Source organism: Coregonus clupeaformis, unplaced genomic scaffold (genome assembly GCF_020615455.1).
Source record: "Coregonus clupeaformis isolate EN_2021a unplaced genomic scaffold, ASM2061545v1 scaf2637, whole genome shotgun sequence".
NCBI classification, from domain to species: Eukaryota; Metazoa; Chordata; class Actinopteri; order Salmoniformes; family Salmonidae; genus Coregonus; species Coregonus clupeaformis.
Genome location: NW_025536091.1, coordinates 2,417 through 26,445, shown reverse-complemented (window position 1 = coordinate 26,445; position 24,029 = coordinate 2,417). Strand labels below are relative to the sequence as shown.

Below are 24,029 nucleotides of genomic sequence, written 5' to 3'. Positions count from 1 at the left end.
GTGGCATCTAAAGAGCCAGAGAGTCCTCGGGGGAGAGCAGTTCATCCTCCGTCACCCTCCGACTTCTTGGACAAACTCATGGGGAGAACCTCAGGCTATGATGCCAGAATTAGGCCCAACTTTAAAGGTACAGTATAGGCCTACAGTTTGTTTCTGGCCAAAAGTAGAACTGGCAGTTACAAGTCAAATTCAGGCCAAACATTAAATGTAACTTCCCTCTTCACCCAATGAGCAAGTCAGTTCATCCTTGGTTCATCAACTGATGTGACATATTTACATAAAGACCCACAATAATCATTTCCAGAAGAAAGTCCCCATAACACCCCCAAAATCCTTTAATTATGTACTGTATTACAAGTAACATCCAACATCACAATGTCAGGTGGCTGTTGGCTACTGACTGAGGCCGAAGTGAATAATTCCTAAAATGGAGTCAGAACAGACGGTGTTTACGCTCTCGTTTAGCCAAGAGGTCCCATCGGTGCTAGTGTTTACCATACAGGGACCGATTGCCTCCAGCCCTGTCCGCCCTGGCAGAGGCCTGCCACTGGGCTGGGAGGTAACAGAATGGGCCTGTCTGGAGGTAAAAGACACGTTCTGTTCCTGTTTGTCACTTTTTATCTTGGCAAACACAGGAATACGAGTCAGATTTGAGTTGCCGTGACTACCCAAACAGAAGTAGGAGTAGAAGGCCAACCACGAATGCTTGCCATTGTCACGATCGTCTAATGAGGAGGACCAATGCGCAGCGTTGAAGGTGAACATTACTTTATTAAATTAAAGCCTAAACACGAAAACAATAAACAATGACGAAACGTGAAGTCCTCCGTTACAATGACTGACAAGGAACAAAAACCCACAACACTAAGGTGAACACTGACAGTTTAAATATGGCTCCCAATCAGAGATAACGAGCCGACAGCTGACACTCGTTACCACTGATTGGGAGTCACACGACCAAACAATGAAACACAACCAAAATGAACACACCCTGGCTCAAAATACACAGTCCCGGAGCCAGAGCGTGACAGCCATCACACTGTTCTGAGCTGTCCTGATTGACATTATGTTGGCCATATTCAATACAATGAGTAAAGGAAGTGTTCATGATAGGATGTGTTTGATGAGGCTATGGTCTAGGGTTTGTTAGCCAATCAAAGTGTGATTCAGCTGAAAGAATAGGACCATCCACAGGGTATGTGATAGATCAGTTGTAGTTGTCACATGTGGCCACATCTATCCACACATTTGAGGAAGAAAGGGAAATGGGGTGGAGTGGTCAGTGGAGCGTTCAGTTGGACCGGCAGAGAGAAACACACACACACACACACAAAATAGACAGCAAAGTGAAAAGCCCACACTCTCCCTCATCTCTCCATTTGTCATCATTGTGAATGACAGAGTCACAGAACGCAGAAAGCCACAGGAACATGGATCACCCGGCTCTGCTTGACAGCTAGACTCCTAGGAAAAAAAATACCTGTCATATCTTATTTTACACGTACTAACCACTTACTGACATCACTGGACATGCTGCTCCAAGTGTATTGCTGTTTCTGTTGTCGGACATGACCAGTGTAGAAAGCATGGTTACAGTTTCTATGCTGGTCATGTACAGTAATACAACAGTGAAAGGACTTGAGAATTTGTCCTTGAGACATGCCAATCATCTCGAATGGAAAAATGTGAAATGTTGAAACGAAATGACAGCTAATGTCTTAATAGCACATTATGGTGTCAGTTGTCAATGATACAGATGTAGGATCTTAATTTGAGCCAGTTTGCTACAGCAGGAAAATAATCCTGCAGCAACAGGAAATGTGAATTGTTATGTGGATTATAATTCATGGACATTATAATGTGGTCATAACACTGTCATGACACATATATTTAGACCTGTTGTGACATATATTGCATTATTTTATGGCTGGTTATGACACCTACATAAGAGTGTCAAAACCCACAAAACCTACCACACAAGGCAAAATATTCCATTACACCATAGCCTGTTTGTAAACAGTATGTTATATAACATTATGTTATACTCCATTCCGAGTGTCCAGAGCTGTGCCCTAGCCGAGCCCTGAGAGCCCCCAACCCGCTTACCTCAGCAAGGATCGGCTGAGTGACGTATGGATTTATACGGATTCATCCACATTCTCTTACTTCACACTTTGTGTCAGTTCCAGTTCTACTGATTACATATAGCCTGGGTCCTTGTTTCTAATTGGCAAGAGAGCAGAAACAGACTGGCACCCAGGCTAGATTACATCATGTTTATCAAGGAAACAACCGTTAAAGGGATAGTTCAGGCAAAATCTATATTTGGGTGGAATTACCCTTACCTATAAAATAGAATCCACAATTGTTTACTTCTGCCACAGCCAGGAGCTAGCATTATTAGCGTTGTGAAAATTCATGAATGTAAACAGCGGCACCAATGTTAGCAAAGCTTCATTGCAAGCCGAAACGTCCTCAAAAACACTTTAAACTAAGTTTGGTAGTTGGTGAAATTCGTAGGGATTATTTATCGTTCAAACTGCTGAAATAGTCTCTGGAATGTTGTCACTCAAAACTGGAACTATTTCCTTGTGTAGTCTCACAGCCGCATCTGTTTCTGTTTGCTGTAACATGGACAATAAAGCTGTATTGTACTGTATTGTATTCCATATTGAATTATCATTGTAATTGCGCACAAATTGATGTCGGACATGCACCTACCCCAATGCTCTGTTGCTTATGACTGGGATGAATGCAGGCGCAGATTTCAGGAGCAGGACAAGACACCCTCTTTTTGAGGGTAAATTGACACAAGTTCAGTTCTGCAAGTTATACAAACATTACTGTAAATAATGTATTACAACAACAACAAAGGACTTAAGAAACATACTGTTGACAAACAGGCTATGGTGTAATGGAATGTTTTGCCTTGACACTTTTATGTAGGTGTCATAACCAGCCATAAAATAACGCAATATATGTCACAACAGATATAAATATATGGGTCATGACAGTGTTATGACATATTATGACATGGTTATGACCGTGTCATAACGTATTATGATGCTCGCTGTCAAGTAAAGTGTTACTGACATTTCTAAGAGGAAATTACAGACTTCAAAAGCCCTTTTAAACCTAAAATACAGTATAAGTTTAAAATGTCCTGCATTGTGGGAAAGTTCTCCTGCAACAGGTGATCAAATTAAGATCCCACATCTGTAGGTTGGCATGTATTTTGTTTTGAGGGAAAAAAACTGATAATTTATCAAGAATGGGAAGTAGATTAAGATATATGAATGCCTCCAGGGCTACAAGGCTATGCAGGATCTATTCGATTACATCATGTATAAGGCCATCATGGCGTGGATTGATGGAACCACGGTTTTAAATATTCATTGAGGCGTTTAAGTGAAGAACCATGTTTCTCAAAGACATTGAATAATGCCTGTATATCTATTTCTATCCCTACCTGTCTTAACCTACTTTGAAGCTATATCATATTTCCTAATGCTATTTTCCTCTCTCTAGGTCCTCCTGTGAACGTATCATGCAACATATTCATCAACAGCTTTGGCTCCATAGCTGAGACTACAATGGTACGTATATATTCACATATATACATTTACTGGCTTCATTCCAATCAATGTCAAACAAATGTATTTGAAAGTCAATTAAATCCACAGGGTAGCATTGCCAACGATGATAAACAGTGTGACAACGGGATATTTAGTTGTCGATGGGGTCAGTGAGCGTCAGGGGACATACAGCAGTGTAGCCTAAGCCATGCCTGGAAGGTACTGTATGATTCATCTTATACCCCTGTCTTCATTTCCCCATGCATCGCATGTGTGGTGTGTGTAGCATGGGGGTAGTGTGTGTAATGTGGTGTGTGTAGTGCAGGGGTAGTGTGTGTAACGTGGTGTGTGTAGCGTGGGGGTAGTGTGTGTAATGTGGTGTGTGTAGCGCAGGGGTAGTGTGTGTAATGTGGTGTGTGTAGCATGGGGGTAGTGTGTGTAACGTGGTGTGTGTAGCGCAGGGGTAGTGTGTGTAACGTGGTGTGTGTAGCGCAGGGGTAGTGTGTGTGTAACCTGCCGGCCTGCTACCACCCCAGGCCCAGGATTAGGGCCTGCATGTGCCTCCCGGGGTAGTGTCAGTGAGCAGGCTACAGGACGGAGTACACACTCACAGTCTCTGTGTCTCACACACTAACACGCACATTCACTCACTCTCTCACACACACAAACGCACACACACACACACACACACACTGATAATGTCGACAAGGAAACATCATAACGCAGAGTGTTTCTCGGGCCTAACATCTCTCAGACCTCCTCTCCACTCTCTCCTGGGGAGAATCTCTTACGTAAGAAGCCATTTCCCTTCTCTCTCCTCTCCCACCGAACAGATGAATTAATTAAGCACCATTAAGCTATTAGTGAGGGTACTTTACTGAAACAGTACAATATACATCCCCCTGAATAAGATATCATTTTATAAGAGGGTGTTTACTATTTTAATATGATAATGAATGTCCCTGCTGGAAAGGTTGTTTCTTAAAGATAAAGGTTGTATTTTATTGTGCGTCTGTGATGTGGATCAGAGATGAAGTTGATGGGTTTGGATGGGGAATGGAATTAAAGGACTAGACAATGGTTTCCCTGGAGCAAGGCTTTGAATGAATACTGAAAGGCACAGACACAATGGCATAGGCACGCATGCACACACTCTCACATACTTGCACACATGCGCGCACACAAACCACCAGATGTGAAGACTTTGCGCTAACTTTGCAGTGACGCGTCCTCTTGTCACTCTCTCTCCCTTTCTTTCTCTCTTCTCTCTCTCTCTCTCTCTCTCTCTCTCTCTCTCTCTCTCTCTCGCTCGCTCGCTCGCTCTCTCGCTCGCTCTCTCTCTCTCTCGCTCGCTCTCTCTCTCTCTCTCTCTCTCTCTCTCTCCCTCTCTCTCTCTCTCTCTCTCTCTCTCTCTCTCTCTCTCTCTCTCTCTCTCTCTCTCTCTCTCTCTCTCTCTCTCTCTCTCTCTCTCTCTCTCTGTCACACACACACTCAAAGCCCTGTCACCTGCCTCCCCGTCCCCGGTCTGGTCTGAATAAGTCATTGGCTCAGGAAGCGGACACACAGGCTCTCAAGTCATTACCACTGACGAGACAAGGAGGACACACACACACACACACACACTCACACTCACACTCACACACACACACACACCACTGCGAGGCTTCCTGCTTTATAGATACCCAACCAGCAGGCACCTCACAGATCATTCAGCAATTACAGTACTACTTTAGGAACCACAGACCCAGTGGTGGTTGTAGAAGTACAGGTCTCTCTCTGTCTTTCCCTCTGGATTAAATACAGTTTTTCTCAATTGCTAAAACACTAAACCCTATTGTCTGAACCAAATGCTCAGTTGCCTGAACCCACTGATTGAATCAATCACTCTTTTGGCAAAACCATAAGCACTTTTCACCTGTTTAGACACAACTTGCCAACACATTTTCATTGGGATGCACCCGTGCTGCATAATGGTGAGCACATGTGACAAAAGTCAAACACAATTAGAGCACAGGTATCACCACTTGAACACAACAACTCAAAATTGATCACACTTGTGGCTAATGATGTGAGGGAACATATACAGTAAGCCAGTTCAGAGAGCACTGGTTTGTGAGGCCCTACAATGGATAGAAATCTGAGAGGAAGAGTTCGTGTGAGAGGAGGTCGAGGTGGTCGAGGTGGTCAGCGAAGACAAAGAACAGTAATATCTGATGAAATCAGAGCTACTGTGATTGACCATGTTCTTGTCCATGGTATGAGCATGAGGGAGGCTGGACAAAGGGTACAACCAAACATCAGTAGATTCACTGTGTCCACCATAATCCGAAGATTTAGAGAAGAGAACAGGTAATTACCTTTTTCTGACATTATAGTACAGTATGTAAATGTTGACAGCAATTACTGTATGACATACTATATACTGTACCACAGTATACTGTAAGTGAATATATGTTTCAGTACATCACTGTACCAATGTACTGTAGTATTGTAATGGAGGGTTGGTCTAACTGTTTGTAGGCCTAGTATTCCATGTATATTTTTGTAACTCCATGTTCTCTTTTTGTAGAATTGAAAGACTGCCACATGGGGGTGGGAGGACAGGTATGTTCTCCCCACACCAAGAGACCCTAATTGTTGATATGGTCCGTAAGAAAAATGCCATTAAACTGAGCGAAATTCAGCAGAAGATCATTGAGGACCATTTACATTTTGAGGGTATCAACAGTGTCAGCCTCTCTACTGTTGATCGTGTCTGTCACGATTCAGACAGACGACCAGGGGACCACAATTGCGTCACACCAGAAAGTTTATTAAACTTAAGGGAAAAGGGAAGTAGGGAGTGAATGAAGGCTCCAGGGGTAACAGGGATCCCGTCCAATGCGCCGGGTCTGTGCCCCCCCCAGTGGCAGCGATGCGTCCTATGAAGCCGGTGGTGGGTGGTCCAGAAGTCCTGGGGGGGGGGAGACACAGACACAACAGGGCGGAATGAAACCAGGCAGCAGTACAAGTTCAAGGGAAATCCAAAATACGTAGTAGCAAGGCAGAAGGCTGGTCAGAGTTACCGGGATTGAAGAGTAGTCAGGAGTCGTAATGGCAGAAGCAGGTCTGGATCTCCTGAGGCAGAAGAGTATCCAAAAAACAGGCAGGTCCGGGGTCACAAAACCAGGGTGAGCCAGAAGCGCGAGCAAACAGGTTCGGGTGTGAGCTTTGCAGACGATCTGACACCGGAGAGCTGAAAGACAGGGCCTTAAATACTGGGAGAGAGGTTAGTGGGTAATGCAGCGCAGCTGGCAGAGTAATAAGAGCCGAGCAGAGCAGGGACAGGTGGAGCTAGTTAGGCTGAGTAGAGAGAGGGAGGTGAGCAGAGTGGAAGATAGTGGAAACAAATTAAGGTGGTAACCCGGTGGAGTGAGAGGGCTCATGACAGAACCCCCCAAGGGACGGCCCCAGAAGTCCCAAGAGCAACACCACGCCGGGCGGGAGGAGGGGAGCCGGAGGAGGGCTAGAACTCCTCCGAACGGTCCGAGTGAACGTCCTCATCCTCGGAGGAAGCCGGAGGGCCGTGGTCGGGAGATGGGACAGGTCCCGAGACAGGATCAGGCACAGGACAGGAAGCCGAGCGGGCCGGACGGTTAGGGACCCCTCTGGGGCGGCCCCTACGGATTGCAGGTTGATCAGGATGCCGTTGGTGGAAAGCGGTGATGAGAGTCCTATCCACAATCCGACTAGCTGGCACCCAGGTCCTTTCCTCAGGTCCATAGCCCTCCCAGTCAATGAGGTACTGGAGACCCCTACCCCTCCGTCTGGACCGAAGCAGGCGGCGGACGGTGTAAACCAGGCCACCATCGACGAGCCGTGGAGGAGGAGGACCAGGCGCAGCAGGGACCAGCGGACTCTCATGGATGGGCTTAATCTTAGACACATGGAAAGTGGGGTGCACCCTCAGGGGAATTAGGCAGTTGGGCCGGACAGCAGTTGGGCTAATCACTCTTATGATAGGGAATGGGCCAATGAACCGAGGTGCCAGCTTCTGCGACTCCACCCTGAGTGGCAGGTTCTTCGATGACAACCACACCCTTTGACCAACATGGTAGGTGGGAGCAGGAATTCTCCGGCGGTTGGCCCCGGTAGTGTAGCTGGCAACGGACCTGAGGAGTGTGGCTCGGGCTTGTGACCAGGTGCGGCGACATCGACGGGCAAAAGCAAGTGCAGATGGGCAAGTAACCTCCTCCTCCTGGCTGGCAAATAGAGGAGGCTGGTATCCATAAACACATTGGAAAGGGGACATACCGATGGCAGAGCAGGTCAGAGAATTGTGTGCGTACTCCACCCATGTCAATTGCTGCGACCAGGAGTGGGGGTTGCGTGAAGTCATGCATCGCAGTGCCTTCTCGAGCTCCTGATTAGCCCGCTCTGACTGCCCATTGGATTGGGGATGGAATCCGGAAGTCAGACTGACTGTGGCTCCCAGCAGGTGACAGAACTCCTTCCAAAAAGCGGAGGAGAATTGTGGACCACGGTCAGAAACAACATCCCTTGGCAGTCCGTGGATCCGGAAGGCGTGTTCCAGGACCACCTGGGCGGTCTCCTTGGCGGTTGGGAGCTTGGGGAGGGGAATGAAGTGTGCCATCTTGCTGAAACGGTCAACGATGGTGAGAATGACGGTCATGCCACTTGAAGGGGGCAGCCCCGTGACAAAGTCAAGGGCGATGTGAGACCAGGGACGTCTGGGCACAGGCAGGGGCTGCAGCAATCCGGCTGGGGGCTGGCAGGACGACTTGTGTTGGTTGCAGATGGGGCAGGCTTGGACGAATTCCGTACATCCTTCCTCAGAGAGGGCCACCAGAACCTCTGGGCGAGCAGGTTGTAAGTGCGGGTGGAGCCAGGGTGACAAGCTAGGCGGGAGTCATGTCCCCACTGAATGACCTGGGACCTCAGGTCTTCGGGGGACAAAAAAGGCGGTCAGCTGGGCAAGTGCTGGGACCTGGCTGGTTACGGAGAGCCTCCAGCACCTGTTCCTCAACAGCCCAGGTCAGAGCTGCAACGATGCAGGGACTTGGCAGAATCGACACAGGATCCTTGGAGGGGTTGTCATCCTTCTGGAATTGACGGGAGAGGGCGTCTGGCTTGGTGTTGCGTGATCCAGGCCGGTATGACAGAGTGAAATTAAACCTGGTGAAGAACAGGGCCCAGCGGGACTGCCTGGAGTTCAACCGTTTGGCCGTGCGGATGTACTCCAAGTTCTTATGATCGGTCCAAACGAGAAATGGAATGGTGGACCCCTCCAGCCAGTGACGCCACTCCTCCAAGGCAAGCTTCACAGCCAGCAGCTCACGGTTCCCTATGTCGTAATTGCACTCAGAGGGGGACAACCGACGTGAGAAAAAGGCACAGGGATGGAGCTTCCTATCCTCCGCAGCCCACTGAGAAATCACAGCACCAACTCCCACATCCGAGGCGTCCCACCTCCACAATGAATTGCCGGTCCACATCAGGCATCTGGAGGATGGGAGCGGAGGTGAACCTCACCTTGAGGGTACTGAAGGCTTTGTCGGCTGCTGGGGTCCAGGTGAAGGGTTGCTTGGTGCTGGTTAGAGCAGTGAGAGGGGCAGCAACGGTACTGTAGTTCCGGATAAACTTCCTATAGAAGTTAGCAAACCCCAGAAACTGTTGCAGCTTCTTTCTGTTCTCCGGAACTGGCCATGAAGTGACTGCTGATACTTTGGCAGGATCCATTTGGATACTTCCTTCTGCCACTATGTACCCCAGGAAGGCCACTGTCTTGACGTGAAACTCACATTTCTCTGCCTTGGCGTAGAGGGAATTCTCCAGAAGACGATGAAGGACTTGCTGGACATGGCGGGTGTGTTCAGACAGGTTTCTGGAGTAAATTAAGATGTCATCCAGGTAAACGAAGACAAACTTGTTTAACATGTCCCGCAGTACATCATTCACTAGAGCCTGGAACACAGCAGGAGCATTGGTGAGGCCAAAAGGCATAACCAGATACTCGTAGTGGCCTGTTGGTGTATTGAATGCGGTTTTCCATTCATCTCCCTCCCGGATCCGCACTAGGTGGTAAGCGTTTCTGAGATCCAACTTGGTAAAAACAGTGGCTCCCTGGAGCAACTCAAAAGCAGAGGTGAGCAGAGGCAGAGGGTAACGGTTTTTCACTGTGATGTCGTTGGAGTCCCCTGTAGTCGATGCAGGGGCGAAGAGATCCGTCCTTCTTCCCCACAAAGAAGAAGCCAGCACCAGCAGGAGATGAAGATGAACGGATTAATCCTGCGGACAGAGAGCCATTGATGTAGTCCTCCATGGACTTTCTTTCAGGAGCAGACAACGAATAAAGACGACCCCTTGGAGGAGCTGTTCCAGGGAGGAGGTCGATGGCACAGTCGTACGGTCGGTGAGGGGGCAGAGATGTGGCTCTTGCTTTGTTAAACACCTCTCTGAGACCATGGTAGCATTCTGGGACATTGGAGAGGTCAGGAGCGGAGTTAGTAGGTACTGGCCGAGGGGGTAGTGCGGCAGCAAGCAGGCAGGTTCGGTGGCAGTCCTCTCCCCACTCCCTGATCACCCCCGGTCACCCAGTCGAGCTGAGGGTTGTGCCGGGCGGAGCCATGGGTAACCCAGGATGAGGGGTTGGCCTGGAGAGGGGAGCAGGTGAAACTGGATAGTTTCTTGATGGTTTCCGGACAGACCCATCGAGACCGGGGCCGTGACATGAGTGACCGATCCGAGTAAGTGTCCGTCCAGTGCCCGGGCAGGAATAGGAGGTGTCAAACGGAGGTTCTCCAGTCCCAGTTGGCGTGCCAGCTTGATGTCCATTATGTTGGCTTCGGCGCCAGAATCCACCAGAGCAGCCAGGGTGTGAGTAGAGTCAGAGAGGCGGAGGTGAACTTGCAGCAGGGGTTTGCGGTCGGAGGACTGGATGGTCATTGAACTCAACCGGACTCCCCCTACGCCCGGTGAGCTTCGGCCCTTTAAAGGGCAGGTTACCACACGATGTCCATCACCTCCACAATAGAGGCAGAGGTTTGAGGTGAAGCGGCGCTGGCGCTCTGCAGGAGTGAGGGAGGCTCGCCCAATCTCCATAGGCTCAGACTGATCAAGCTGACCTGGGTGAGTGGCAGTAGATGACAGGAGCCCAGTCGGATCTCTCCGAATGCCGGTAGTAGGTGGACCTTGGCGCCCCTCTCACGACTGACGGGTCTGTATCCTTCTGTCGATCCTGACAGTCAGTGCGATGGCTTCATCAAGAGTGGAAGGCAGTTCATGGGAGACCAACTCGTCCTTGATATAGTCAGCCAAACTATGGAAGAACGCGTCCACCAACGATGGTGTGTTCCAAGAACTTCGTCTAGCCAGGGTTCGGAAGTCGATGGAATGGTCTGCGACTGTACGTCTGCCTTGTCGAATACTGAACAGTTCACGAGACGCCTCTGCGGTGGGTGAATCCAGGTCAAACACCTTCAGCATCTCCTCAGCAAACAGGTCGAAGGTTGCACATGCGGGGTTTGACGTTCGAACTCTGCTGTTCCCCAGAGTCGAGCTCGGCCCGTCAGGTGAGTGATGGCATACCCAACTTTAGCCCCCTCCGTGGCGAAGGTCCTTGGCTGCAAGGAGAACTGAAGTCGGCAGCTAGTCAGGAATGGCCGGACCTGGGTTGAATCGCCGTTGAACCGCTCGGGTTTCCAATCTTGGGTTCGAAGCAAGCGGCTGCAATGACCGGGGCAGGTAACTCGGGGCTGGGCTGGTGGGCAGACTGGCTGGGGTAAGGTTGGTGAGGAGTTGAATGATCATGGCGAAGTTGTTGTTGCTGCTGCTGGAACTGCTGCTCATGCTCATCGGTTTCCATGTCGGGAAAGTGTGCGCTGAGTCCATAATGGTCAGATCGTACTGTCACGATTCAGACAGACGACCAGGGGACCACAATTGCGTCACACCAGAAAGTTTATTAAACTTAAGGGAAAAGGGAAGTAGGGAGTGAATGAAGGCTCCAGGGGTAACAGGGATCCCGTCCAATGCGCCGGGTCTGTGCCCCCCAGTGGCAGCGATCGTCCCTATGAAGCCGGTGGTGGGTGGTCCAGAAGTCCTGGGGGGAGACACAGACACAACAGGGCTGGAATGAAACCAGGCAGCAGTACAGTTCAAGGGAAATCCAAAATACGTAGTAGCAAGGCAGAAGGCTGGTCAGAGTTACCGGGATTGAAGAGTAGTCAGGAGTCGTAATGGCAGAAGCAGGTCTGGATCTCCTGAGGCAGAAGAGTATCCAAAAAACAGGCAGGTCCGGGGTCACAAAACCAGGGTGAGCCAGAAGCGCGAGCAAACAGGTTCGGGTGTGAGCTTTGCAGACGATCTGACACCGGAGAGCTGAAAGACAGGGCCTTAAATACTGGGAGAGGTTAGTGGGTAATGCAGCGCAGCTGGCAGAGTAATAAGAGCCGAGCAGAGCAGGGACAGGTGGAGCTAGTTAGGCTGAGTAGAGAGAGGGAGGTGAGCAGAGTGGAAGATAGTGGAAACAAATTAAGGTGGTAACCCGGTGGAGTGAGAGGGCTCATGACAGTGTCCTCAAGCGCAACAGACTGCGCATGAAACAGCTATACAGAGTGCCCTTTGATCGCAACTCAGACAGAGTCAAAGAGCAAAGATTCCAGTATGTACAGGTTGGCATATATCCAGACACATTCAATGTTGATTACTCTAAGTAGTGATTTACTGTAGTGGCCTAAATCACTTTTTCCGTATCACTTACAAAACTATATCTATTTCTACAGAGGGTTTTTCAACTGGATGCAATGGAAAGACCCCATCAATACATCTACATGGATGAAGCTGGGTTTAATCTCACCAAAAGGAGAAGGGAGAGGCCGTAATGTGATTGCGCCATCGGCCATTGTTGGTGTTCCTGGGCAGCGTGGTGGCAATGTCACATTATGTGCTGCCATCAGCAATCATGGGGTTGTCCACCATCATGCCAACCTGGGGCCCTACAACACTCACCAGCTCCTCATTTTCCTCAATCACATGCGAGATGCTTTGTTAGGGCAGCAGGATGAGCATCCCATCTATGTTGTTGTTTGGGACAATGTGAGTTTTCACAGAGCCCTCCAGGTTAGAGAGTGGTACAATATGAACCAAGGTTTTATCAATCTTTGCCTTCCACCGTACTCCCCTTTCCTAAACCCCATTGAGGAATTCTTCTCCTCATGGCAGTGGAAGGTATATGAACGCCAACCTTACACCAGGGTAAATCTCCTGCAAGCCATGGGACTTGCCTGTGGTGACATAGGTGTGGAGGCATGCCAAGCCTGGATACGGCATGCCAGGGGTTTTTCCCCCGTTGCCTGGCCAGACAAAATGTGGCCTGTGATGTGGATGAAGTCCTGTGGCCTGACCCAGTACGGAGACATGATGCTGTGGCTGAGTAATGCACTTATTTGTATATTTTGTACTTTATTTTTACATGGGCTTACTGTACACAAGTGGCAAACGCATAAGATTTCTGTTTGTTTTTACAAGTGCTACATGTAAATGCACAATATTTCTGTTTTGTTTTTTTGTACAAGTGCTAAATGCACAGGTTTTTTTGTTTTGCAACATGCATTTAGCCTACAGTGAACAATAAACATTTATTTCTCCAGCTTCATGTCCTGAGCATTGTGTTTTCTATTTTTCTACGTAGTGTTTAGTGACTGTTCAGTAGTGTTTTTTATTTTGATTGACTCGGGGCACGATTTGACAACATAGTTCAGTTTTGAGCACAGATTGAACTGTTTTGAGGTGAAAGTTTGGTTTTGCAAGAAGAGTCTGAGGTTTTGTGAATGTAGCTTGAAAATTGGGTTTTGTGTTCACAGTTAAGAGAAAAGGAGAGCAGCTTTCAAGAAATGTGTCTTAGCAATCGAGAAAAACTGTAATCAATACACCCAAATGGAATCTGGTCAGTGAAGCTAGACATAAAGATGGGGGATGATTTAAAAGACAAGTGGGCTTGAAATGGTTCTTGTGCTTTGGGTAGTTTCTTATGAGTCGATGTCGATGGAAATGCTTTTACTACGACCCATAAAGGATTAGAATTGGCTCATTGGCTTTGACTCTGGTTGAAGTTTTGCAAGTCTATATTGAAAAGTGACATGCATTTGAGTGATATAGTTTTGATAATGTGGTGTTTTTATGATTACCCCTTTATGGATGTACAAAGGTGACAAATGATGATGAAGTCATCTGAAGCTAAGTGAGAAAACAGAAGTGAATACAAATCCATTTGGGATTGATGGAGTGATGTGATAAGTCTGATGGTGAAAGAGGACAATATGGAGGGATAGTAGCCTCCAATATATTTGAAGAGGGATGGCATGGAAAGAGTGAGAAAATTGAGGGATTTCACAGTTCAGTGTGTCTGTGGGTGGGGGAGGGGGGTGCGAGAGGATGCGCAGTGAATGACAGAGGAGTCATGTGCAGTGAATGACAGAGGAGTCATGTGCAGTGAATGACAGAGGAGTCTTGTGCAGTGAATGACAGAGGAGTCATGTGCAGTGAATGACAGAGGAGTCATGTGCAGTGAATGACAGAGGAGTCATGTGCAGTGAATGACAGAGGAGTCATGTGCAGTGAATGACAGAGAGTCATGTGCAGTGAATGACAGAGGAGTCTTGTGCAGTGAATGACAGAGGAGCCATGCTAGAGATAAGGGAGAAAAATAGAGAGAGCAAAAGATAGGAGAGGGGGATCATTCTCTTTGCCGGCCTCCTCCGTAGCAGCAGCCCTGCTCCCACCAGCACCATCTGTCCTCCTCCACAACCATAACCATAACCACACACAAAGGGAGATGATGTAACATTGGCCAGGAGCAGAGAGAAAGACAGAGAGAGACACATTACTGAAGAGCACTAAGGCCTGACCCACAAGGCGTAGCTCATGGCCCATCACAGGGACAAGGTTTAATTCAGAGACAGACCGAGAGTAGGTGGGTTAAGCCTGTTTGAACTACAGGGAGAGAGTGGATTGGAGCATTCTGTTTACAAGGGAGACATAGAAAGATTTGATGTATTTCTGTGGGGATTTTTTCTGGGTCTGATTTGATTAGATTAGACTTGAAAAGGACTCTGACCCTGTGTAGCTCTGATTCCTTCCCAGCAGCAGCAGACCTTTCTGACTGTCACATTCCTTCTGTTAGCACAGTGCTGCTTTGACATGGGGATTGAACTGCTGTCAGTGATGGATGGAAACATTGTGTCATAGAGTACAAAGGGGGAGGCTACATACTACCAATTCTTATTTACTATAGCGTGTGTGTGTGTGTGTGTGTGTGTGTGTGTGTGTGTGTGTGTGTGTGTGTGTGTGTGTGTGTGTGTGTGTGTGTGTGTGTGTGTGTCCATCCTCCATCCTCATCTCATCCATCGAGGGTTGATATGACAGATCAGATCTGAGAATAAAGCTCAGTGGTCAATCCTATAGTACCAGAGGATTTAAAGCTATAGCGACCACATTAAAGATGGCAGCTGTGTTAGTCTTAGGACCAGTGCGTCAATCTAAGTAACATCATTCAAAATCCGTCAATTCAAGCTAGAGATATCAGTTTTGCATGGACTGCGTCTCAATCAACCGCATGCGATTATGTCGGCCTTCCGTATCTGCAGTGGAAGGTGACCGAGTTATATCAGTGTTTGTCAGACCATGAGACAAAAACGTCTGTTGCGTCCGAACTGTTTGGGCTACAAACTAATATGACCGCTCTATGGAAAGATGAGATTCTTCTGAAGGTAACCCGGTATCAGTTTTAAATAAGTATGGAGGGAGTTTTGTGCTAACAAAAAAGGGGTTAAATATGTGTCCATGTAGAGCTGGAGGAGGTAAGCCCTCTTGCCGCGCCTTTCCGGCACCTTCCCTGTTGGGAGGCTAATGGAGCCCAGCTGAGGGTAATAAGTCAATCAAGTGTGTGATTGGCTGGACAATCAGCCCCAACAGTTGATTAGGCTGCTGCTGCTCCTGTTCGGGGGAGAGGACTGGAGACCGAAGCAGACAGGTTGGGGCTGAAAGACTCTCAGTTTAAGATAGCCTTTGTTATTTGTCAGCATTTCTGTTCGTCAATTATAAAATAAAACCTAAGTTTACTCTGCCTCACTGAGCCTCTCAGCAGGCTCTGTCACAGTCCCAAAAAAAAAATATTTCCTGAGCTTTCTTATCTTCTAGATGCACTGTAGGACAGACACTTCAATTCCTTATGATGTATTTTTGGACTTTCTGTTTTGCCATTTCTGAATGTGTTTCTCAATGTGTTTCTATGGGCTATAGTAGTAAAGTAGAACCCCCCCCAAAAGGCTTTGACTTTTAGAGGTTATTAAGAGCATATACCAAGCAGCAACCACGTGGACACAACACATACACTGAGTGTATAGACATTAAGGACACCTACTCTTTCCATGAAGTAGACTGACCAGGTGAATCCAGGTGAAAGCTATGATCCTTTATTGATATCACTTAATCAGTGTAGATGAAGGGGAGGAGACGGGTTAAAGAAGGATTTTTTTGCCTTGAGACAATTGAGACATGGATTGTGTATGTGTGCCATTCAGAGGGTTAATGGGCAAGACAAAATATTTAAGTGGCTTTGAAAATTAGTAGGTGCCAGGCGTACTGGTTTGAGTGTATCGTGAACTGCAACGCTGTTGTGTTTTTCACGCACAACAGTTTCCTGTGTGCATCAAGAATGGTCCACCACCCAAAGGACATCCAGCCAACTTGACACAACCGTGGGAAGCACTGGAGTCAACATGGGCCAGCATCCCTGTGGAACGCTTTCAACACCTTGTAGAGTCCATGCCCTGACAATTTGAGGTTGTTCTGAGGGCAAAGGGGAATATTATGAAGGTGTTCCTAATTTGTACACTCAGTGTATATGATGTCATGCTACATAAGTTGAGGTTTGCATCATCGGTTGAATTCTGAAATCTACCACTTCTAGTAACATGTGCTCTAGCTTACAACCGTGAAGGTATGGTGGCTTGTTTGTTTGTTATGATAGGGCACACATTTTCCCTGACCTGGAAAAACTCCTGGCCCTAGTTAGACTGTATTTGCTCTTTGACTTCTTTCCTTAAGTTAAGTGTTGTTAGTTCAGGTCAGCGGGTCAGCAGTTCAATCTGTGAGTGCTGTGCCTTCCAGTCAGTCAGTGATGCAGTAACATAGGAGGCTTCTCAGGAGAGTGTTCCACTATGTCTGGTGGTTCCACTGTGTCCGGTGGTTCTTCCTGCTTATACCACAGATTACCCGTGCTCAACTAAACACGTTTGTGCCGCTGTGCCCACAGCCATGAGTTGTGTTCCTCACTGGGACACACACATGGAAAGGTGCTCACAACGACAGCAGATGTATGTCGGGAGTTGTGGTTGAGTGGGTATTGGGTATCATGTTGAGATCGAAGTGTGTGTGCCCTCGGAGATCCGCCTGACCTGTGAGCAACATTTAGGGCTGTGGGTTACGTAAGCAACGTTCTTGACAGGAGGATGACACTAATTATCTAGAGTGGTTGACGGTTTGTTTTTTTCTTCTAGTTTTGCCCTTGTTTATTAAAGAGGCGAGGGTGGTATGGTACATGGTCACATGGTAGACTAGAGTGACATGGTAGACTAGAGTTACATGGTGACATGGTAGATCAGAGTCACATGGTAGACTAGAGTGACATGGTAGACTAGAGTTACATGGTGACATGGTAGATCAGAGTGACATGGTAGACTAGAGTTACATGGTGACATAGTAGATCAGAGTGACATGGTAGATCAGAGTCACATGGTAGACTAGAGTGACATGGTAGACTAGAGTTACATGGTGACATGGTAGATCAGAGTGACATGGTAGATCAGAGTGACATGGTAGATCAGAGTGACATGGTAGACTAGAGTTACATGGTGACATGGTAGATCAGAGTGACATCGTCACATGGTAGATCAGAGTGACATGGTCACATGGTAGACTAGAGTTACATGGTGACATGTTAGACCAGAGTGACATGGTAGACTATAGTGACATAGTAGACTAGAGTTACATGGTGACATGGTAGATCAGAGTGACATGGTAGACTAGAGTGACATGGTCACATGGTAGACTAGAGTGACATGGTCACATGGTAGACTAGAGTAACATGGTAGACTAGAGTTACATGGTAGACTAGAGTAACATGGTAGACTAGAGTTACATGGTAGACTAGAGTTACATGGTAGACTAGAGTTACATGGTATTTCTGGAAGAACATTTTAAACAAAAGTAGAGACTGTGTCAGTCTCATGTCAGACAAGTGTACCATAGGACCTCAAAGGGGCCCTTATAGACTACAGTATGTTTGTGTGTTTCTATAAGAAGGACTAGCGATGGACTGAGTATTGCAGAAAACATTTGGGACGATCACCACTGCTAGATATCTTCCAGATGGGTGGGAGGCCCTGTCCGCCATCACAGATTAGAGAAAAAAGGATGTTTGAATAAGCGACGAAATCCCACAGCTTTTCGCAAGCACCAGTGACAGTTTAATGAAAAGTGAACTCCCAAATGTGAGGTGTGTTGCCTTATTCAGTGTGTGTCAGAGAGCGGGAGAGAGCATTATTCATGATCAGCTGCTGAACGAAAACATTCTGGAACTCCCATTAGCAGCTGATTTGGGATCAGCTCTCCCTAGCCGAGTCCTAACGTTAACCATTATGAATACTAACAACTACACAGGCCCTGGACCATAACCATGAACAAAACAAACACTGTCATGCCTAATCAAACATATCCCAATATTACCACCTGTCTTTTAGATATTGTCATTCCATTTTAAGTTAGGAGTTCTAATGGTAATAGGACACCATCTGTTTGATAGCAGGAGAGCTGCTGTACTGACGTTGTCTCTCCAAACAGCAGATGCCTTCAGAAGGGATATGCCAGTCCTTTTCTCTCCACTGCACTTTATGTAACATCTACTCTAAATGTCAATGGAAAATCGAATAAAAACAAATAAAAAATGTATTACGTTTTCGCCCGGCTAAAGTAGACAAGACATGAAATAACAGCTGGGTATTTGCTCAGCAACACTGGTAAGAAGGCAATTTATATTGTTGTATCCCCTAAAATTAAGTATGATTTATTTATATATATATATATATATATATATATATATAAATATATCATCTACTTGAAGGTAAACAAAGGCTGAAACAGATGTTTATTGTTGGAACATTATTTTTAAAAGTTATTCCTAAAGTGCCTTTAGGCCAAGTGAATTTTGACAGGGCTTTTTCCCCTATGGAACATAAAGTCTGTGCAGTACTATACATGGATTCAACTGGACAGGGCATGGGCCGTACACGATTGGTGATATAAGGGACATTATTAATATGCAAATCCCTATAAAATATGAATCAGCTTATTAGAAAGCCACCGTGGCGTGTGGCTAAGTGACAGTGACATGAGCACAGCGAACAGGGAAACGAATTGATAGAACAGGGGAGTTGATCCCGGAAGCACCAGAGGCACCCGACGCATCCGGGTCCCCACCCTATTGGGACTCCATGGTCCTCTCTGCCTTGGTTCATTGGTGTCAGCTCTCTGAACATCAGCAGGGACCACCAGGATCTTAGAGGGGGGGATACAGTACTGACTTCGGGTCCCCAAAGTGTCACCACCATATGGGGACTTCGCGCCCCTGTAGGTGCCCCTCTGCCTGGTTCATTGGTGTCCGCTCCATGAGCATCAGCTGGGACCACCAGGACCCTAAACTCAGACCTCTGGGGGAATGTGATGAATGAAGAGCGGGAGGACACAGTACTGTAGCTCAGTGTACCATGTTAAAACCCTGCAGTCAACTGCAAATGACAGCCTGTCACTAATTCCCTACGCCTCTCTCTCCCTCTCCCTCTCCCTCTCCCTCTCCCTCTCCCTCTCCCTCTCTCCCTCTCCCTCTCCCTCTCCCTCTCCCTCTCCCTCTCCCTCTCCCTCTCCCTCTCCCTCTCCTCTCCCTCTCCTCCCCCTCTCTCTCTCCCTCTCCCTCTCCCCTCCCTCCATCTACCAGGACTACAGAGTGAACATCTTCCTCCGTCAAAGTGGAACCGACCCCAGGTTAGCGTACACAGAGTACCCCGACGGTTCTCTGGACCTGGACCCCTCTATGTTGGACTCTATCTGGAAACCTGACTTGTTCTTCGCCAATGAGAAAAGGGGCCCATTTCCACGAAGTCACCACAGACAACAAGCTGTTAAGAATATTCAAGAATGTGCAAACGTCCCTCTATTCTATACGGTGAGTTTGTACAATATGGAGCACACTAACACCCTTTTCACATTATACTAACTTAACCAAACTGTCCTGGCGCTGATATTTCCAACAACTGTTGTGGATTCATTACCAGGCTAGCTCAGTACAGCTTGGTTTGGCTCGGCTCGGTTTGGATCAGTAGTGTGAAAAACCCTCAAGAGGTGTGGGCCTAACCATCATCAAATGACCATCTTACATTGATACATCAAACAAGCTCCCACCCACTCAAATGTTTTATCACATAATCAGCCTATAGGCCCTTCTAATCATACGCTAAACATTCAATCCACTACACTCTTTAGAAAAAAAAGGTACTATCTAGAATCTGATAGGGTTCTTCGGCTGTCCACATAGGAGAACCCTTAGAAAAAGCATTTTTGGTTCCAGGTAAAACCCTTTTGGTTCCAGGTAGAACCCTATTGGGTTATTTGTGGAACCCCTTTGCCCAGAGGGTTCTACATGGAACCCAAAAAGAGTTCTACCTGGAACCTGGAACTAAAAAAGGTTCTCGTATGGGGACAGCCGAAGAACCCTTTTGGAACCCTTTTTTCTAAGAGAGTACTGACAAAAATGCTCTGCCACACCATCAATCAAGCTGGGACACTTCTCATCTTCTGTCGTTAAACATAAAGCCATAGTGGGGAGTGTCACAATGATGTGTAAATCTCAAGGCGGAGCGGTGAATTGCTGGCAGCCTTGAGTCGATGGTACCAGTCGGGTTGAGTTATGGAGTTGTGTAGTGGCGGGGCCGTAGAAAAGCCGCAATGGAAGGCTGAGAGGATATGACATGACAGAGCGAAGGGATCCCCTCGGCTATGGAGTCCATCCGCAGCCCGGGGTGGAGGATGTCATTAAAACATGTCCAATATGCAGCCGTCAGCCTTTTGTCTCTATCCTTTTGCTCATTCTTTTGTTCTCTCTCCTCCGACTGGATGTCTCTCTCTCTCTCCATCCTTCTCTCTCTCTCTCTATCCTTCTCTCGCTCAAATTTTTTTCATTCTTTCATTCTTTCATTCTCTCATCTCTCTGCTCTCTCTCTCTGCCTCTCTCTTTCTCTCTCTCTCTCTCTCTCTCTCTCTTTTCCTCTCTCTCTCTCTCTCTCTCTCTCTCTCTCTCTCTCTCTCTCTCTCTCTCTCTCTCTCTCTCTCTCTCCTCTCTTCTCTCTTTCTGTCTCCTGACTGCTCATCCCAACACAGAGCCCACAGTCTCTGAGGAAGGCATTGGCCTGTCTTGTTGTTTCTATCATCTTTGGTGTTTCACCAGCTGGTTTACAGCACTGCTGGTTTACAGCACTACTGGTTCAACACTGAGCCAAGTTCACTTGGTACTTGACAGGATTTGTCCAGGCATGATACAGTACATGTGAATGTACACTCTTAGAAAAAAGGGTTTCAAAGTGGTTCTTCGGTTGCCCCAAAAGGAAAGTCTTTTTGGTTCCAGGTAGAACTCTTTTGGGCTCCATGTTGAACCCTCTGTGTAAAGGGTTCTACATGTAACTCAAAAGGGTTCTACTTGGAACCAAAACGGTTCTACCTGGAACTAAAAAGGTTTCTTCGAAGGGTTCTCCAATGGGGACAGCTGAAGAACCCTTTAAGACAGCACCTTTTTTTCTAAGAGTGTAGGTTAGCAGAAATCCTGCTAACACTTAATGTGATGGGTATCTTCATAAAGGACTTCAAAACACATTCATAACCAATATTTAACACATTCATAAGGCACGATAATGGTGATGAATATGCAAAAGGCGTTATGAATGCCTAATGTTTAGCACCCCTTTCAAGTCAAACGATACCTATGCCTTATAGTTGTGATATATACTCAAATGTTTTTATTTTCTATTGTCTATCTGTTTTTACAGATTGACATTAACGCTTTCCTGTCCGATGGACCTGAAGAACTTCCCCATGGACGTACAGACGTGTATCATGCAGCTAGAGAGCTGTGAGTGAAGCACTATAGTATTACTGTAGTAATACTGCAGTATTTAGTATATTATCCACCCATTATAGCCCTGTGGCTGCAGTATCCATCTGTGAGTACAGAACAGTACCATACAGTTCATTCAAAGTATTCAGACCCCTTCACTTTTTCCACATTTTGTTACGTTACAGCCTTATCATAAAATGGATGAAATCATTTATTTTCCTCATCAATCTACACACAATACCCATAATGACAAAGCAAAAACAGTTTTTTTTTTTTTATGTTTGCAAATTTATACAAAATAAAAAACTGAAATACCTTATTTACGTAAGTATTCAGACTCTTTGCTATGATAATCGAAATTGAGCTCAGGTGCATCCTGTTTCCATTGATCATCCTTGAGATGTTTCTACAACTTGATTGGAGTCCACCTGTGGTAAATTAAATTGAATGAACATGATTTAGAAAGGCATATACCTGTCTATATAAGGTCCCACAGTTGACAGTGCATGTCCGAGCAAAAACCAAGCCATGAGGTCAAAAGAATTGTCCGTAGAGCTCCGAGACAGGATTGTGTCGAGGCACAGATCTGGGGAAGGGTACCAAAAAATGTCTGCAGCATTGAAGGTCCCCAAGAACACAGTGGCCTCCATAATTCTTAAATTGAAGAAGTTTGGAACCACCAAGACTCTTCCTAGAGCTGGCCGTCTGGCCAAACTGAGCAATCGGGGAGAAGGGCCTTGGTCAGGGAGGTGACCAAGATCCCGATGGTCACTCTGACAGAGCTCCAGAGTTCCCTTTGTGGAGATGGGAGAACCTTCCAGAAGGACAACCATCTCTGCAGTACTCCACCAATCAGGCCTTTATGGTAGGGTGGCCAGACGGAAGTCACTCCTCAGTAAAAGGCACATGACAGCCGCTTGGAGTTTGCCAAAAGTCAACTAAAGGACTCTCAGCCCATGAGAGACAATATTCTCTGGTCTGATGAAACCAAGATTGAACTCTTTGGCCTGAATGCCAAGCGTCACGTCTGGAGGAAACCTGGCACCATCCTACAGTGAAGCATGGTGGTGGCAGCATCATGCTGTTGGATGTTTTTCAGCGGTAGGGACTGGGAGACTAGTCAGGATCGAGGGAAAGATGAACGGAGCAAAGTACATCCTTGATGAAAACCTTCAGAGCGCTCAGGACCTCAGACTGGGGCGAAGGTTCACCTTCCAACAGGACAATGACCCTAAGCACACAGCCAAGACAACGCAGGAGTGGCTTTGGGAAACGTCTCTGAATGTCCTTGAGTGGCCCAGCCAGAGTCAGGACTTGAACCCGAAAGAACATCTCTGGAGAGACCTGAAAATGGCTGTGCAGCGACACTCCTCATCCAACCTGACAGAGCTTGAGGATCTGCAGAGAATAATGTGAGAAACTCCCCAAATACAGGTGTGCTAAGCTTGTAGCGTCATACCCAAGAAGACTCAAGGCTGTAATCGCTGCCAAAGGTGCTTCAACAAAGTACTGAGTAAAGGGTCTAAATACTTTTGTAAATGTGATATTTCCAGAGTTTTTTATTTAAAAAACAGTTTTGCTTTGTCATTATGGAGTATTGTTGTGTAGATTGATGAGGGGGAAAAATCAATTTAATCCATTTTAGAATAAGGCTGTACCGTAAAATGTGGAAAAAGTGAAGGGGTCTGAATACTTTCCGAATGCACTTTATATTATCCAACCCTTATTGCCCTGTGACTGCAGTATCCATCTGTGAGTACAGAACAGTACCATATATGTATCCACCCATTATAGCCCCGTGACTGCAATATCCATCTGTGAACATTTGGAATAAAATGATGTAAGATGTTCAGATTGACCAAAATAAGCTGTTCATCTTTGTATCTTTTTCATCTGACAGGAGGGCCCTTTTTTCTAGTTCCAGTAATAATGAGGTCACTGGTAAAATAATATGATGATAAGATTTGTGGTAGAGAGAGCGTGGGCATGGGGTTTACCTGGGTAGGGATAATAATACCTTGTCATGCAGGTGTGGGTGGTATGTCCTCTTGTGACCACACAGATGCACAAATGTAGGCTCTCGCTTACACACACACACACACACACACACACACACACACACACACACACACACACACACACACACACACACACACACACACACACACACACACATCTCACACACACACATTCTCCCACACACACACACACACACACACACACACACACACACA

General features: G+C 46.8%; 1 long non-coding RNA gene across 1 annotated transcript; it reads left to right on the top strand.

The window, feature by feature from the left end:
* LOC123488974 lies at positions 1-19,653 on the top strand. Its single transcript, XR_006660360.1, has 3 exons — positions 1-127; positions 3,529-3,596; positions 19,627-19,653. It is a non-coding gene; the product is annotated as an uncharacterized LOC123488974 (long non-coding RNA).
* Positions 19,654-24,029: the final 4,376 nt, after the last annotated feature.